Here is a 15,325-nt window from a genome sequence, read left to right on the forward strand (position 1 = left end):
TTTATATATGCCAATCAAAATGCTCAGAGATTTCTTTATTTGAATTTTATAGACTGATATGCATATGCTTAGATAAGGCTTGCCCTTGCCATCCAGGGGCCCAGGCTGGCACATTCCCAAGCCATTGCAACACGAGATAATGGAATTGCTGCAGCAGAACAAGGTAGGCCAAAGGTGAGGCCCCGTCTCAGCGGGAAAAAGAAGTGACTTATGGAAGAGTTTGGGTTTGAGCAGGCCTTAAAGGATAGGTAGAATTTCAGACAGTCATTTTGAATTAACTTCTTTTGCCCTAAATTCATTCTATTCCAGTATAAGGTCAGAAACCCTGAAGATTCTAGAGATGGGTTAGGATCCTAGAGTTTGTATAGTGATATTATTTCTACAGCTAAGCAGAGATCACAAATTGGTAGCCCCAAGGAAGGATGTGACTAACAGACTTTTATTTGGCTGTTTGTATATGATGAGGCCTGTCCGGAAAGTATCCAGCCATATAATATGAAAGATAGAGACATTTATTGAAGAAGATACAAGATATAAGAAACATTGTATATAGGACAATGATGCTTCACTCCCCTTCAAAGTAGGCACCTTGGGAACCTCATACAATTCTCCCAATCGCCATCAGCTGCCCCATTGTATTATCCTGAACCTCATTGATGGTCTGAAATCTCTTCCCTTTCAAAGGTGATTTTAGTTTTGGGAAAAGCCAGAAGTCAGAGGGCGCCAAATCTGGGTGACTGATTTGAGTCACCTGGGTGACTTGATGTTTCACCAAAAAATTCTGCACAAGGTGTGATGCACGCATGAATGGGTGTGTTGTCGTGATGAAGCTGCCAATCACCAGTTGCCCATAGCTGCGGCCTTCTGAATCATCTGAATAGTTTCTGTGGAAGAATGTTCAAGCTTAATGCAAAATTTGATGCAGATTTGTTGCTTTACTCGCTCAGTCATTTTGAATGCGATGGCCACACAGTATATATGCTCACTCAATGGTGTCTACCACCCCCTCTGACTAGTACGGTGAAGTCATCATTGTTCACACATGTACATTCCAGTCCACTCTCCTTGGCTGCCAGGTTACATCCATGCTGTGCAAACCATTCTCATTATATTAACAATGGTTGGACTTTTTCCAGACAGACCTCATATGTATACATGCACATATAAATGTAGGTTTAATTTAATCCATGCACTCTTGGGTACCACTATTATTCCCATTCTACTTACTGTCTGATCACTGAAGGCATTTGAGTTTCCCTCTTCTAAGATGCTGTAACAACGTGACAGAGCTAAGTGATGTGGCAGCTTCACTCCCCTATGCACATTTCAGGACAGTGGCGGACAGCATCATGGAAGGCATCAGGGAGTTAAGTTGGCGAATACTTATGAAATATTCCTCTGGAAGTGATTGGATGATTCTTCCCAAGGTAGTTACCATGACTTCCCTCTAAAATGAACTCCCAGTGCAGGGCAATAGCATATATTTATGTACTAGTCCTGCCTATAGCATTCAAGTTCAGTAATTTTATAATGGATTATATTACATCAAACTCAGCAGATCTGTCATTCTCTTAAATATGCTAGGAAAAAGAGGAGGACAGGATACCAGATAATTTAAAATGTAATCTTTAAAAATCATTAAATAATGATCTGCAAGCCAGCTAAGTCATTCTCCTTGGAGGCTTTTTATGTTTGCTCTGAAATCTTTCATAGTTTTAGTTGTTTCCCTGTACTAATATGGTTGTCTCATCAATGTTCAGAAAATAAACACTGTAGGTTTACTTTCAAAGTATGTTTACAAAATACCATTATTGTTAGAGGCACTTGAGTACAATAAAACTCATCCCTACTTACATAACTCTTAGTAGAGGTGTGGTCACAGGAACTATTCCATGCCTCTTCATAATTATGGTGACACAGGGTCTGGACCAAGATACCAACAGAAAAGCTTTTGTAAGCCTCTTCTCACCTTTTCTTCTCAAGGAGTGCAGAGATAGGAAGCACTCTCTTTACTCCCTCAATTGCTCCTCTAAGCTGTGCTGCAAATCCAACTGTTTTTTTTTTTCTTTCCTCTTTGCACAAGCATTTTTCTAAGCACAGAGAAGACACCGTGATTCCGAGAGATCATAGGCTTCTGAAAAGCAGCGTCACAGATTTGCCCTAACTGTGCCTTATTAGCTTCCCCTCTGGGCAGTCCTCCGTTTGAAAGGGCTGCTGGTGGTAAGACCTGGGCGGGGCAGTCAGCCAGCCAGAGGGCTGCTCAACATCCTTCTCCCTTTGCAGAATCCTGTCTGTGCCTTCTCTCTCAGGGCTGGACACTGCGCTCCCAAGCTCAGGCTGCTGCAGAGGAGGAGCCATACATTTAAATGCTTATCAGTGAATGAGGTTATGAGTTGGAAAGGGTTGGTCAGGAAATTTTACTTTTTATGATAACCCAGCATTATTTGATTTGCTAACTAGGTATTACTACTTTAATTTTAAAAAATATTTAAATCCACCCTTGAGTGTTTGGACTGCTGCCCCTCCCTACAGACAGATTTCCTGAAAGAGCTGCCTTCACTTCTTGGCTCCTATTTTTCATCTCCTGTACAATATATTTAAACAAGGAATAATGTGTAACTGAATTTTATCCAGTATAACTTTTACTTTTTAATTTTTTTAAAGATTTTATTTATTTTTAGAGAGAGAGGGGAAGGGGCGTAGAAAGAGAGGGACAGAAACATCGATGTGAAAGAGAAACATCAGCCAGCTGCCTCTTGCACGTGCCTGGACCAGGGACCTGGCTTGCAACCCAGTCACGTGCCCTGACCAGGAATTGAACCAGTGATCTTGCAGGCTGATGCTCAACCAACTGAGCCATACCAGTTAGGGCTCCAGTATAATTTTTAAATGTTCAACTAGTACTAAAAGGTTTTAGTAAAAACTAACACTCCCCTCCTCAGTCTATAATCCTGCTTCCCCAACCCCTCTCCTAGTGGGAAACACTCTCAATTTTTATACTGTGTCTACTGATAATTATTTACATGTCTTAAAATTATAGAATTATACTGCTATTTCTTGATATATTTTAAATGTTTTCTATGTACCTCCTGTTATCAAATGTAAAGTATATCATCATACACACACACACACACACACACACACACACACACACACACACAACTTCCCTTTCCTTCTTCATCCTCTCAATATAGCTGTGGGAGCGCAAAAAAAAAAAAAAACCTTTCTTCTCACCTTTCTACATTCTTCTGCTGGGTTAATAATCCAATTAACAGAGACAGATCACCAAGAGAAAACGTCCAATATTTATTATGGATGTGCCTGTGAGGGTTCTGTAGAATATGAGACCTAAGGAGGCACTGGGCAGCTGAGGCTTATATGCCAATTCTGGGCGAAGGAGAGGGAGGCAGGAGTCTGGGATTTGAACGGGAAGAGAGGCCATCTACAGGTAGATGAGAAAGAGCAAATGTGGTAAACTAATTTTTGCCTGGGCCACCCAGAAACAGTGGAACTCGGAGGGAACCCAGGATTTGCTAGATGTCTCCCTGTCCGCCACATTCTGATTACAGGATGATGCGAGGGTGAGGCTCCCTTCCTGTAACCACGTTTTTTCTACCTGAATGTCTTTAGGCAGATAAGGTAGAAAAGTGTCCAAGATTCTTTCCAAGTCTTCTGTTTCTTAATAACCAGCTTAAAATCAATATCACAAAAGGCATATTTTGGGAGTGGCAAAACTTTGGTCCCCTTCATAGCCTCGTTCTAAGTTTTGGCTAAGTCAGCAGTCACTTACATTACTATGACCAATGGATATTCACTGTTCAACCCAAGTTGCATGTTTATGAATATTTTCTTGTCATACAACATTTGTTTTTTCCTGGAATTGAAACTGCCTTTGCTTGGCTTCCCATGTGTCTATCACTTATTTTTTTTTTCTACATGTTTCATAGATCTGCTGAACCCTTACCAATAATTTTTCCCAAACATTAAAAACCATCAGCTCTCTTCTCTTCCGGGCAGGAGAGGTTGGTTGCCTTCTAGAGAGGCCTGGCGCTGTCTGTCTCATCGCTCTGTCCCTCTGCTGGATCCCCTTGTATTAGTGGGGGCGGAGGGGGGGCAACTGCCATTGTAAAAAGATCTCCAAAAAGATCTCCAAATGTCTAAAAAGACACACTGTTGAGGTCTCTTTCTTGCCCCACCCCACCCCACCAATTGGTATGTTGAAACTCTAACTCCAATGTAACTGGATTAGGGGAAAGAGCTTTAGGAGGTCATTAAGACTAAATGAGGTCATAAGTGTGGGTCCTAATATAGTAGGCTTGGCAGCCTTAGAGGAAGAGGAAGAGGAAGAGGAAGAGGAAGAGGAAGAGAGAAAGAGCTCTCTCTCTCTCTCTCCATCATGTGAGGGCACATGAAAAGGCAGCTGTCTGCAAGTCAGGAAGAGGGCTCTCACCAGACATTGTACCTTTCAGCACCTTGATCTTACACTGTCCAGCCTTCAGACTGTGAGAAATAAATGTCTGGTATTTTGCCCATGGTGTTTTGTTATAGCAGCCTGAGCAGACTAAGACAGTACCTTTTTACTGGTCCAATCTGACTATATCAATTATCTGTCAGTCTTTTCTCACACATAATTTAGATTCTGCAGGGAAGTCTTCTCCAATCTACTATCCAATCTTTTGAAATAATTCCAGGAGTCCATCAGGGGAAGAGAGTCTAAGAACTATAATTCAGTACAAACATTTTTACTTAATCCCCACATTTCTGACTCCATGTCCCATCCTACGCTTATGCCAGACCCAGTGTCCAAAAGTCAAGAATCTCTCTCTCTCCAGAAACTAAAACTCCTTGAGCAGGTTGGAGGTACACGGAGTGTCATCCTCTGGCTGGGTCATATTAGGAAGGGGTCTGTGAGCTCAGTCATTCTAGAAACCTGTTCAACCACCATCTCTGTTTCATCCAGTCATGTCACCTCCGCCTTTGGCAATATCTGCCGAATCCAGATGCAGAACTTCTGCAAATTGATGTGTTCCTCATCAAAATCCCTCAACCCTGCACTACCCCCAGGTGCAGAGGATCCCCCTGCCCTGTAAGTTAAGTCAGCTTCTACTTCTGCTCTCCACCTTCTAAAAATGCATTGGCATGGCTTATCTGCTGTTGCCTCCTTTTCTATTAGTGTTGACTTCATGAGTTATTATCTCTTGCTATTTGTTCTTATTTAGTGAAGGTATATTAAAGAGCAGACCCAGTATCTCCTTAAGCCATTTTGGCAAACTCCACCTCAGTCTTCATCTCCCCAGAAACTGTTTTTGCCAAGGTTGGCAAAGATCCCCATTTTGCAAAGTAATTGAGGCTTTTCTACCCTCTCCAGGCATCTCCTGGTTTTCATTTATACTATTGACTCTAATTCTGAATTCTTTATTGGTTTCTCCATTTCTACATGGTGTTGCAATGTTGGCATTTCCCAAGTCTTAATATTGAAACTTCTCTTTTCTAGTCATTTTTTTTTCACTTAGTAATTTCACCTGTCTCATAGGTTGAATTACTACCCAGTCCCAGATTCATATTTCTAGACCTCACCTCTCCTCTGAGCTTTAGACTTACCTAGTCAACAATCTATTTGACATCTCTCAGACATAGGATAATTATTCTTACTCATTCAACCAATATTTGTTGGGTATTTACTATGTGCCATGAAATATTCTTGGTTCTAAGGATATATTAGTATCAAATCTCTCTCTTTCATGATGCTGATATTCCCATGGAGACAGAGATTAACAATTGACCATAAAGAGTCATAGTATAATGGAAGGTGATGTGCTACAAAACAGAAGAGAAGAAGAGAAGAGAAGAGAAGGGAAGAGAAGAGAGAAGTGAGTGCTGGGATGGAAGAGCAGTTGTGATTCTAAGCAGGTCAGTACAACCTTACTGAGATGATCAAATCTGGGCAAAGGTTTGAAGGAGGTGAGGTCAGGAAGCTATCTATGATATCTGTAGGAAGAACATTCTAAGAAAAAGAAGAGACACTACAAGGGTCCTGAGGTGTCCGTGTCTCTCGAGTATTCAAGGGACAGCAGGGAGGCCAGTATAACTGGAGCAGAATGAGCAGGAGGTATGTAGAAATAAGGTGATGACTTTGGTTGGCTTTTACTCAGAATTAAATGTGGAGTCATTGGGTTCAAATTATAATTTGAAAGAATCCTTTCACTGTTGCACAGTGAATAGATATTATAATGCATGGATAAAACAAGGGAGACAGGTGGGACCCTAGTGCAGATATTTCAAACTTAACATGTACAAAATAAAATTTTTAAAAAATTTCCCCTTAATCTATTCTTCTCCAGGGACTTCTCTATTTCAAAAATTGGCTCCACACAAAAGCTAAGGTCAGAGATCTATGAGTTTCCTTCTTTTCTATCACCTGCTTCTCCCTAAATCCATTAACAAATCCAATCCCTACTCTGTGAGCTCGTCCCCATCTCCAAGCTATCATTCCTGGTCAACAACTGTTGTCTCATATCTCTGAAATAGGCAGCAGCCAAGTCAAAAAAGCTTCTGGCATTTGTGGCAATTATTGGGGTCTCCTGAACTGGAGCTATGAAAGCTACAGGGACATGTCTTCTGGTGACAGGGGGAGAGCTCCGTATTACTTACCAATCCTCTTCCATCACACTCTGTAAATCGTCATCCTCCACCTATCTTCCAAAAAGTAAAAAAAAATTCCTGTTAATTGTTCAGATTTTTTCCATTTTAGAATAAGGAAAAAATGCCAACATGGCTTTTTAAAACAATTTATTATGGAAGAAGCCACGAGAACAATACAGAAATCAGAAGAAACAGCAATAAAATTTTCCATTTGGGGAAAGGAGAAAAAACACAATTCTGAAAGTGATCCTTTGCTTTTTTCTCTCTGCCACCCAAGTTCTCTTTGTACTTGACAAAGCCAAACTAAACTTTTTTTGCCTTGTTTGGAACTGCAAGGATTTTTCCATTCTTCTTTTTTTCCCAGACCACAGCAGTTCTCTTCTAATATAGCTGGTTTTGTTCAACTTTTCACCATAATCCCATTGGATTTCTCTCCCCATTTTCTCTAGAGAATGTGATTTGAGTACATATTTCAGTGCCAAAAAGGAAATTTTAGTTGAATCTTTTTTTATCACTGATTACTACTCAGTGAAGTTGGAATGCTCCCAGATTAAAAAAAATGATTCCGACATGTTTTCATTTGGCAGGAAGTATGCACCCATCCTTCTGTCCTGTGTACTGTGGAAGAGTTCACAGGAGGCAGTCTGAAGGCCTAACAAATTGCCTTATTAAATGGTGATTGCACTTTGCTTTACTTTATTGACTTGTATTTGTTTCCTTAGCACCTTTGCAATTTGAAGCATTTTTGCTCCTGCAAGGGGAGATCAGTACAGTGGGCAAAGTGCAGCGGTTCTGAAGCCAGCTGCTTGGGTTGAAATTCTAGCCTGGCTACTTCTTAGCTATGTGACCTTGAGCAGGTCACTTAACCTTTAACTCACTCAGTTTCTCCATCCTGTTACATAAGATTAAGATATGTCCAGCACATTCCAAGTGCAATATAAGTGCTAGCTCCAGCTAAGGACTAGGTATGCAATTGTCACTGGATATCTATCAAGTGATAGGCAAGACTGACACCATCTTGCCCTATGGAGTGTTCTAGCGGTAGGACATAATCAAGTGACTTAACATAAGCCTTGGTTTAATTTTTGTAATCAAGTGTCTCTCTCACAGGATCCTTATGGGAATCACATGACATATGACAAGGAAAATACTTCATCAGGATATGGTGACTATTAAGCATTCAATGTGAACCAATATTGTCCAGCAAGACAGGAGATAATAAAACAGCCTAAGAGACATACCACCTTATGCTCAGAGAAGTTTAAGGTGCTATAGGAGCACCCACTAGGCTATCTAAATTGAGTCTTGATAACTAAGAAAGAGGTAGCCAAAAAGAAGGGGAAGTGAATTCCAAGAAGAGGAAACCAGAGATCTTCACTGGTTTTAAAAAAACAGACATTTAATGTATTGGAGAATGGGAGCTGGAAGTGGCATAATTTAAAAACAAAGGGCTAGGCAGAAACTAAGTTATTAGACATTTTTAGCCATAATTTTATGTGCAATTTTACTTGATTGTGAGAGATGGGAGAAATGGGAAGCCATGTCATGGGCTTAAGGAAGAGAGTGATAAAACCAGGATGGCATTCTAGAAAGAGCTCACCGGCTGCAGGACATGGACGGGCATGGAGGAGGCCAAGGCTGGAGGCAGGGCTCCTTTTGGGGAACTCCCGCCTGTTCCAGGTTCTAAATGAGGGCTGTAAGGTGGTGACCTGCACAGAGCCGTGACAATGGGAAGGGGAGACCTGGTATCCTTCCCCAGTTCTGCAGCTTTGGTGAGCGCTTCAGGCGTTCACTCCGGCTTCTTCTTTCTTTCCATGTAGATGCCAAGGTGACCATTTTTTTGGCTCACCTCTTCGCACCTATAGCAGCAAGGGGTATTATTTTTCCTTCCAAAACTTTCCCAAACATCCTGCCATGTAGCTGGAGGGTTCACCAGTGCTTGCTGATTTGAGGGCTTATTGCCTCCCTTGAAGAGAACAATTCTTAATTCAATATTGCTTGGGGCTTGTACCATTTGTCTGACATGCTGCCATTTGCAGCTGCCCCCTGCAGCTGCCCCAGACATGCCACATGACCCAGCGCCTCCAAGATGACAAGAATGGCGGTTTCCAACCAGAAGGTTAATATTTACCTCACTGGGAGAAGGAATACAAGTACTTCTTCATAAAATAATGAGTTTCAAGCTTCTTCACCACTTGAACATACTTGACCCAACTAGTCTTTGGAAAGGATGTGGCTGTTGGGCAGTGGGGAGGGTGGACATAAACTCTCTTCTGGGAGCCCAACCACCCCTAATCACCTGTCACCATCGGAGCTCAGTGGGACTCATAACCCAATATAGGGTTGTGGGTTGTGATAAAATAAATGAGCAATAAGTATCTTCTTCAAATAAAAAAAATGTCATTTTAGAACTCATTGGCCTCTCTATTTTCCTCCTAAATCCTTATGGTATTTGGGGTATAGGGAGTTTTATGGAGTTTGCTGTTGTCACTTTTGCTCAATAGAAGCCCTGATCAAAATAGCCTCGAGCAACATTATAAGTAAACAAGTTGAATTTAAACAGCATTTTCCACATTTCACTAATCTTTCCATTCCCAACCTCTCACACTCTCTTGAAAGCAGGAAAATGAATTAACTAATTCACAATCAGACTTTAGTGTGAGTCTGTTAGGGTAAGGTGGGCCCAGTCCCATAGAAGCAAAGGTGGTCTCAGAGGGCCCGAGGAATTTTCTGAAAAACATGAATTTAGGGTTATGAAAATAACAGGTAGAAGCGCAAGTCAGAACTGGTTCAGTTGAGATCCGTGTTCAATCTGAGAGCTGCTAACAGCAAGTCTTCCTCCCCTCCTGCCCCCTGGCCGTGCCCTGTGCAACTTGAACATTTCGCCTCACAACATCCTGACTTCAGATCTTTAACTGCCACTATGGGAGCAAGCTTCAACCCCATGGCACTCAGGCAAAAATCTCTTGGTCAGAATTGGGGAAAAAGCTCTTAGACTTGTGCCCACTCCAAAACAATAAATGTATAAATTCTCTATCTTGGAAAACAGTGGCTTCGAACCTATACTTCAAGTTCACAGAGACTTCTCAGTCTCAGCCCTTCCTAGCTTTAGGGTCGGCCCTTCTAACCTGACCTGAATTCCATTCCCTCATTCACTGAACTCAATTGACTAGGTTTCTACTTCATGCTAGACACTGTTCTAGACCAGTCATTCTCATTCCTGGTTGTATACACTGGAATCATTCAGAGACCTGTAAGAAATACAGTGCCTGGGACCCACCTAGAGGTTCCAATTTAATTGGTTTACTGTGCAGTTTAGGCACCAGGAGTTTCTGAAGCTCTCCAGGTAATTCTAATCCACAGATAAAGGTAAGGATCACTGCTCCAAATACTGGAGATACAGCAATGAACAAGACAAATAAAGGCAGGGCTTGTCTTAAACCAAGTTCAGATTCTATTCCGCCTCTGAATTCTCTTGCCAGTTGGTCCTTCTACTATACCTGCTCTTCCAGGCCTTGGCTCTAGATGAAACCAACTAACCACTGTCTCTACTCAAGCACGCAGGTGTCCTGGCACAGTTGTACTGAACATATAACTCTGCTGATTAGTTCCATTATAAATTTATGAGCTTCATCCTTAGTTTGACTCTCCTTGCTGACAAATTTTTACTTATCTTTGGCCAGCTTCCTTTCTCATTTCTGTTAGCAAAAATTTCAAGTCCTTATCTTTCTCTTAAAACTCTCTATCACACTCTCACTCTCAGCCAATGATCAACCTCTTATTTAACAAAGAAAATAGTAGTCATTGTAGCAAACTCTCTCAGCAACCCTCCTTTCCACCTTAACATTAAATATCTTTTCTCTCCCTTATATCTTTAATTTCTATTTATGGCCAGATCCTTCTCTCCTCTCTACAAATGTGCTCAAACACCTACCCATTATAACCTCTCAGAATTATCTATTCTCTCTCTCCTTTCTTTCACTGACATATATTTTGAAAGAATTCTCTATGCTTGCAGCCTCCACCCCATTTCCCTACTTACTCCACCTGAATTTTGATTTGACTTCCACTGCCATCACTCTTCAGCTGTGCTTTCCAAACTTTTTCATGTCATGGTAACCAAAGAAAATTAATATATTTATTTGGCACCTTGAGTACAGTGATCAAGGTCACTCTAATCCTTCTTGAAGTGTCAGGAATTTAAGCGGCTTATTCTTCAGCTCACATGCAATATTCATGGCTCACCAGCCTACCTTGGCATACCAGGTGGGAAGCTCTGCTCCACTAAAGCTGCTTTGGCGAAGGACACACCAGCGACTTCACTGACAAATGCAATGTTTGCTTCTCTGTCCATGTCCATTCTATAGCAGAAAGTATTGATCATGGGGATTCTTTACTTAAAATGACCACAGTTTGACCTCCGGCCAAGATGGAAGCATAGGTAGACACACCGTGCCTCCTCACACAACCAAAAGAAGGAAAACAATTTAAAAACAAAAAAAACAACCAGAACTGACAGAAAATCAAACTATACGGAAGTCCAACAACCAAGGAGTTAAAGAAGAAAAATCCATCCAGACCAGTAGGAGAGGCGGAGACAGGCGGCTGGGCAGAGAGGACCTGAGACAAGGCAGTGGGCTGACAGACCCAGTGAGACAGCAGATTGTGGAGCGGGGTATGCATGGCTGTAGCTGGTGGACTGGCAAGGTGGCATCTGGTGGAGTGGGTGGTCCCACATTTGCATGCAGATAAACTGGGAGAAACAACTGAGAGTGAGATGGACTGCGCAACCCAGGGCCCCAGTTCAGGGAAATAAAGCCTCAAACCTCTCAGTGAAAACCCCTGTCGGGGTTGTGGCAGTGGGAGAAACTCCCAGCCTCACAGGAGGGTTTGTTGGAGAGACCCACAAGGTTCTAGAATGTACACAAAACCACCCACATGGGAATCAGCACCAGAAGGGCCCAATTTGCTTGTGGGTAGTGGGGGAAGTGTCTGAAATCCAGCAGAGAGTGAAGCAAGCACCATTGTTCCCTCTCTGACCCCTGCCCTACATATAGTGTCACAATGCAGAGACGTGGATTACCCTGCCCTGGTGTGCACCTAAGGCTCCACCCCTTACTACATAACAGGTGCACCGCAACAACAAAAAATGTCCCAAATGAAAGAACAGATCAAAGCTCCAGAAAAAAAATACAACTAAGTGACGAAGAGACAGCCATCCTATCAGATGCACAGTTCAAAACATTGGTAATCAGAATGCTCACAGAATTGGTTGAATTTGGTCACAAATTAGATGAAAAAAATGAAGGATACGCTAAGTGAAATATAGCAAACTGTACAGGGAAACAATAGTGATGGGAAGGAAACTGGGACTCAAATCAACAGAGTGGACCAGAAGGAAGAAAGAAACATCCAACCAGAACAGAATGAAGAAACAGGAATTCAAAAAAATGAGGAGAGTCTTAGGAACCTCCAGGACATCTTCAAACATTCCAACATCTGAATTATAGGTGTGCCAGAAGGAGAAGAGGAAGAGCAACAAGTAGAAAATTTATTTGAACAAAAAATAAAGGACAACTTCCCCAATCTAGCAAAGGAAATAGACTTCCAGGAAGTCCAGGAGGCTCAGAGAGTCTCAAAAAAGTTGGACCCAAGGAGGAACACATTATAATTACATTATGCAAGATTAAAATTAAGGAGAGAATTCTAGAAGCAGCAAGAGAATATGAGACAGTTACCTACAAAGGAGTTCCCATAAGACTGTCAGCTGATTTCTCAAAAGAGACCTTACAGGCAAGAAGGAACTGGAAAGAAGTATTCCAAGTCATGAAAGGCAAGGACCTACATCCAAGATTGCTCTATCCAGCAAAGCTATCATTTAGAATGGAAGGGCAGACAAAGTGCTTCTCAGATAAGGTCAAGTTAAAGGAGTTCATCATCACCAAGCCCTTATGTGAAATGTTAAAGGGACTTACCTAAGGAAAAGAAGATAAAAAATATGAACAGTAAAATGACAGCAAACTCACAGTTATTAACAACCACACCTAAAACAAAAAAAAAAAAAAGCAAACTAAGCAAACAACTAGAACAGGAACAGAACCATAGAAATGGAGATCACATGGAGGGTTAGCAACAGGGAAGTGGGAAGAGGAGAGGGGGGAAAAGGTACAGAGAATAAGTAGCATAAATGGTCGGTAGAAAATAGAAAGGGGAGGGTAAGAATAGTATGGGAAATGTAGAAGCCAAAGAACTTATATGTATGACTCACGGACATGAACTAAAGGAGAAGAATGTGGGTGAGAGCATAATCAATAAAATATATTTAAAAAATTGACCACAGTTTGTTCAATATAATGTGCAATTGGCGGCCAGGAAGTATTTGGAGAGAAGAGCAGGCTACCTTCCTTTCATTGTCTGCTGGGTTAAAGCCCAGGTGTTTAAGAGAGTTCTGCAATCAGTAGGCAATGCCCAGGCTCCAGAGTCAGAGTACATGGCCAGTCAAGGTCATTTGCTACAGTCCAAGGACACCAGAGTCTTATTGACTAAGCAGTAGGTAAATTGTGATAGTCAAGAATCATTTTGTGTATTAGTGTACCCCTAGAATGTTTTCACAAATTAATTCTAATTAAAATCCTAGGCATGGGTTATTTGCATTTTTCTTAGGACAGGCCATTTAGAGAGTCTCTGCATGACAGACGTTAGGGTGGTTTTGTCCTGTGTATGGTTTCACTTGGGATTGTTCAGGGCAAACCTGCGTAAATGTTTGCCTTACTCACATTGGCCTCTCTTTTTCTCCTACTTGACCCTTACTATAAAGATAAGGTTTGGCCTGACAAAAGAGCTTTTTTTCTCACCAGAATAAGAGAGCATGGAATGTTAACACCTTGGCTACACCTAAGCCTTGTAGTAGTTTGGAAACAATTTGAGAGAGTGACTGATTAAGCTAAACTTTGAGGTCACTGGTGTCTTTAATTTGCCCTATTATCATGATTTCCAAATGGGCTGTGGATGCTGACCTTCACGTCCTTAGAAAAACCTTATCGCAAACTCACCTGTAATGGACTCTCAAAACTCTACAGAGACCTGGGCTAGTTATTCTCCCTTTGCCATTCCAGATACATTCTGCCCCTACTCAGCCCTGTTCTTTACCCCTGGACACTAACTCTCTACCCATGCTGTCATCGGGGCTTCCTCACCCATCAGCTTTGGGTCAGGGTCAGTCATCAGCAGGAAATCTGAGGGCAAGAGGAGGGAGGTCAGAATCATTGTTTTCACTCTCTCCCCTCTTGCTGCATTCTTGCTGCATTTCACTCTCTCCCCTCTTGCTCCCCTCTTGCTCCCCCTAAGGCCACAGTTCCTTTTTGGTGGCCCCTTTCCACAGTGCTAGCTCCTCATACGGCCCTGGAAACACCTTTCCCTTCCCCCTTCAGGCCTAGAGGTGGACATGGCTTCCCAGGGTCCCTGGGTGCTCCATCTTTCTTGTTTTATCTTTGTACTCACCTGTCTGACTAGACTCTATAAATAGTTCATTCATTAAACTCTTTCTAGTTAAACCCTTTCAGGGAGCACCCTTCTAGTTGCTGGATGGGATGCTGCCTGATTCATCAGTCACTTAAGAAAGCCAATCAGATCTTTAACAAAGACAAACTCTTGGGTATGCCATCCTTTTCCTGCTACAACCTTGTCTATATAAGGAATGTATAGCCATATGCTTATGGTTTAGCACTTTGGTAAAAACCATTACTATTATTATTCTATGCTTTTCTCTTAACCTTTTCTATTTCTTTAGTTACCTACAACTTAAATTATCTAGCATGTGTCAAAGGGTGTTACCTTAGGAATGAAGGGGCAGCAGGAAGGAGGAAGGTAGTCTGGTGACAGGGTTCTAAGCAGATAGGCTCATTGTCCATTAGTTGGGTGAAAGCCCTTTAAAAGTAAATGTAAAATAAGTGCACTAAGTTTTAGGTTAATTCCAGGTAAAATATGATCACATTATGAGGATGTACTGGTAATGTGTTTGTTTATTTCCCCAGCTGTGTTGAGAATACTCTGAAATCAGGGATATGCACTACACCTCTGTCTCCCTTGCAAGATTCAACAAAAAGCAGGCAGTACTTGATAAAATTTATGGGATACGTGGGCCCAAAATGGGTGCAAATACAATTAATCAAATTTATTTATTGAGTAGCAACAGGTTGCTAAGTGGAGAAACATAGACTATATACAATAAAAATAAATTCTTTTCTTCAACTTTAATTAGAAGAAAAGTCAATCTAAGAAATAAACTAAACCAAAGGACGAGAGGGTTAAAAGGACAAGATTAATTTAAGAACTGAATAAAAAAGGGCAAGGGCAAGAGAATGAAGAATGCCAGGTTGGGTGTGTGTGTGTTGGGGGGATGATGTCAAGAAATTAAATAGAAATTTATTTTGTGAACACATCTTCTGAAAACACACCTAAGATTAGAAGAGTTGAAAAAACTGAGAAGTCGAAGATTTTCATCTCATTACTACTTATGTTCTATGTATCTTTATCCCTGACTATATTTAACTACTAGGCAGCTGTAAAGGTGATTGACATAGTATTTATTATATGTTTGATGCCATTGACTGTCCGGTTACTACCTCGCCTTCATTACAGAAAAGGCTTAGATCAACAGACGGACTTTGTACTTTCCTCGTTA

Source organism: Phyllostomus hastatus, unplaced genomic scaffold (assembly GCF_019186645.2).
Source record: "Phyllostomus hastatus isolate PE091 unplaced genomic scaffold, TTU_PhHast_1.1 phas_scaffold_39, whole genome shotgun sequence".
Lineage (NCBI taxonomy): Eukaryota > Metazoa > Chordata > Mammalia > Chiroptera > Phyllostomidae > Phyllostomus > Phyllostomus hastatus.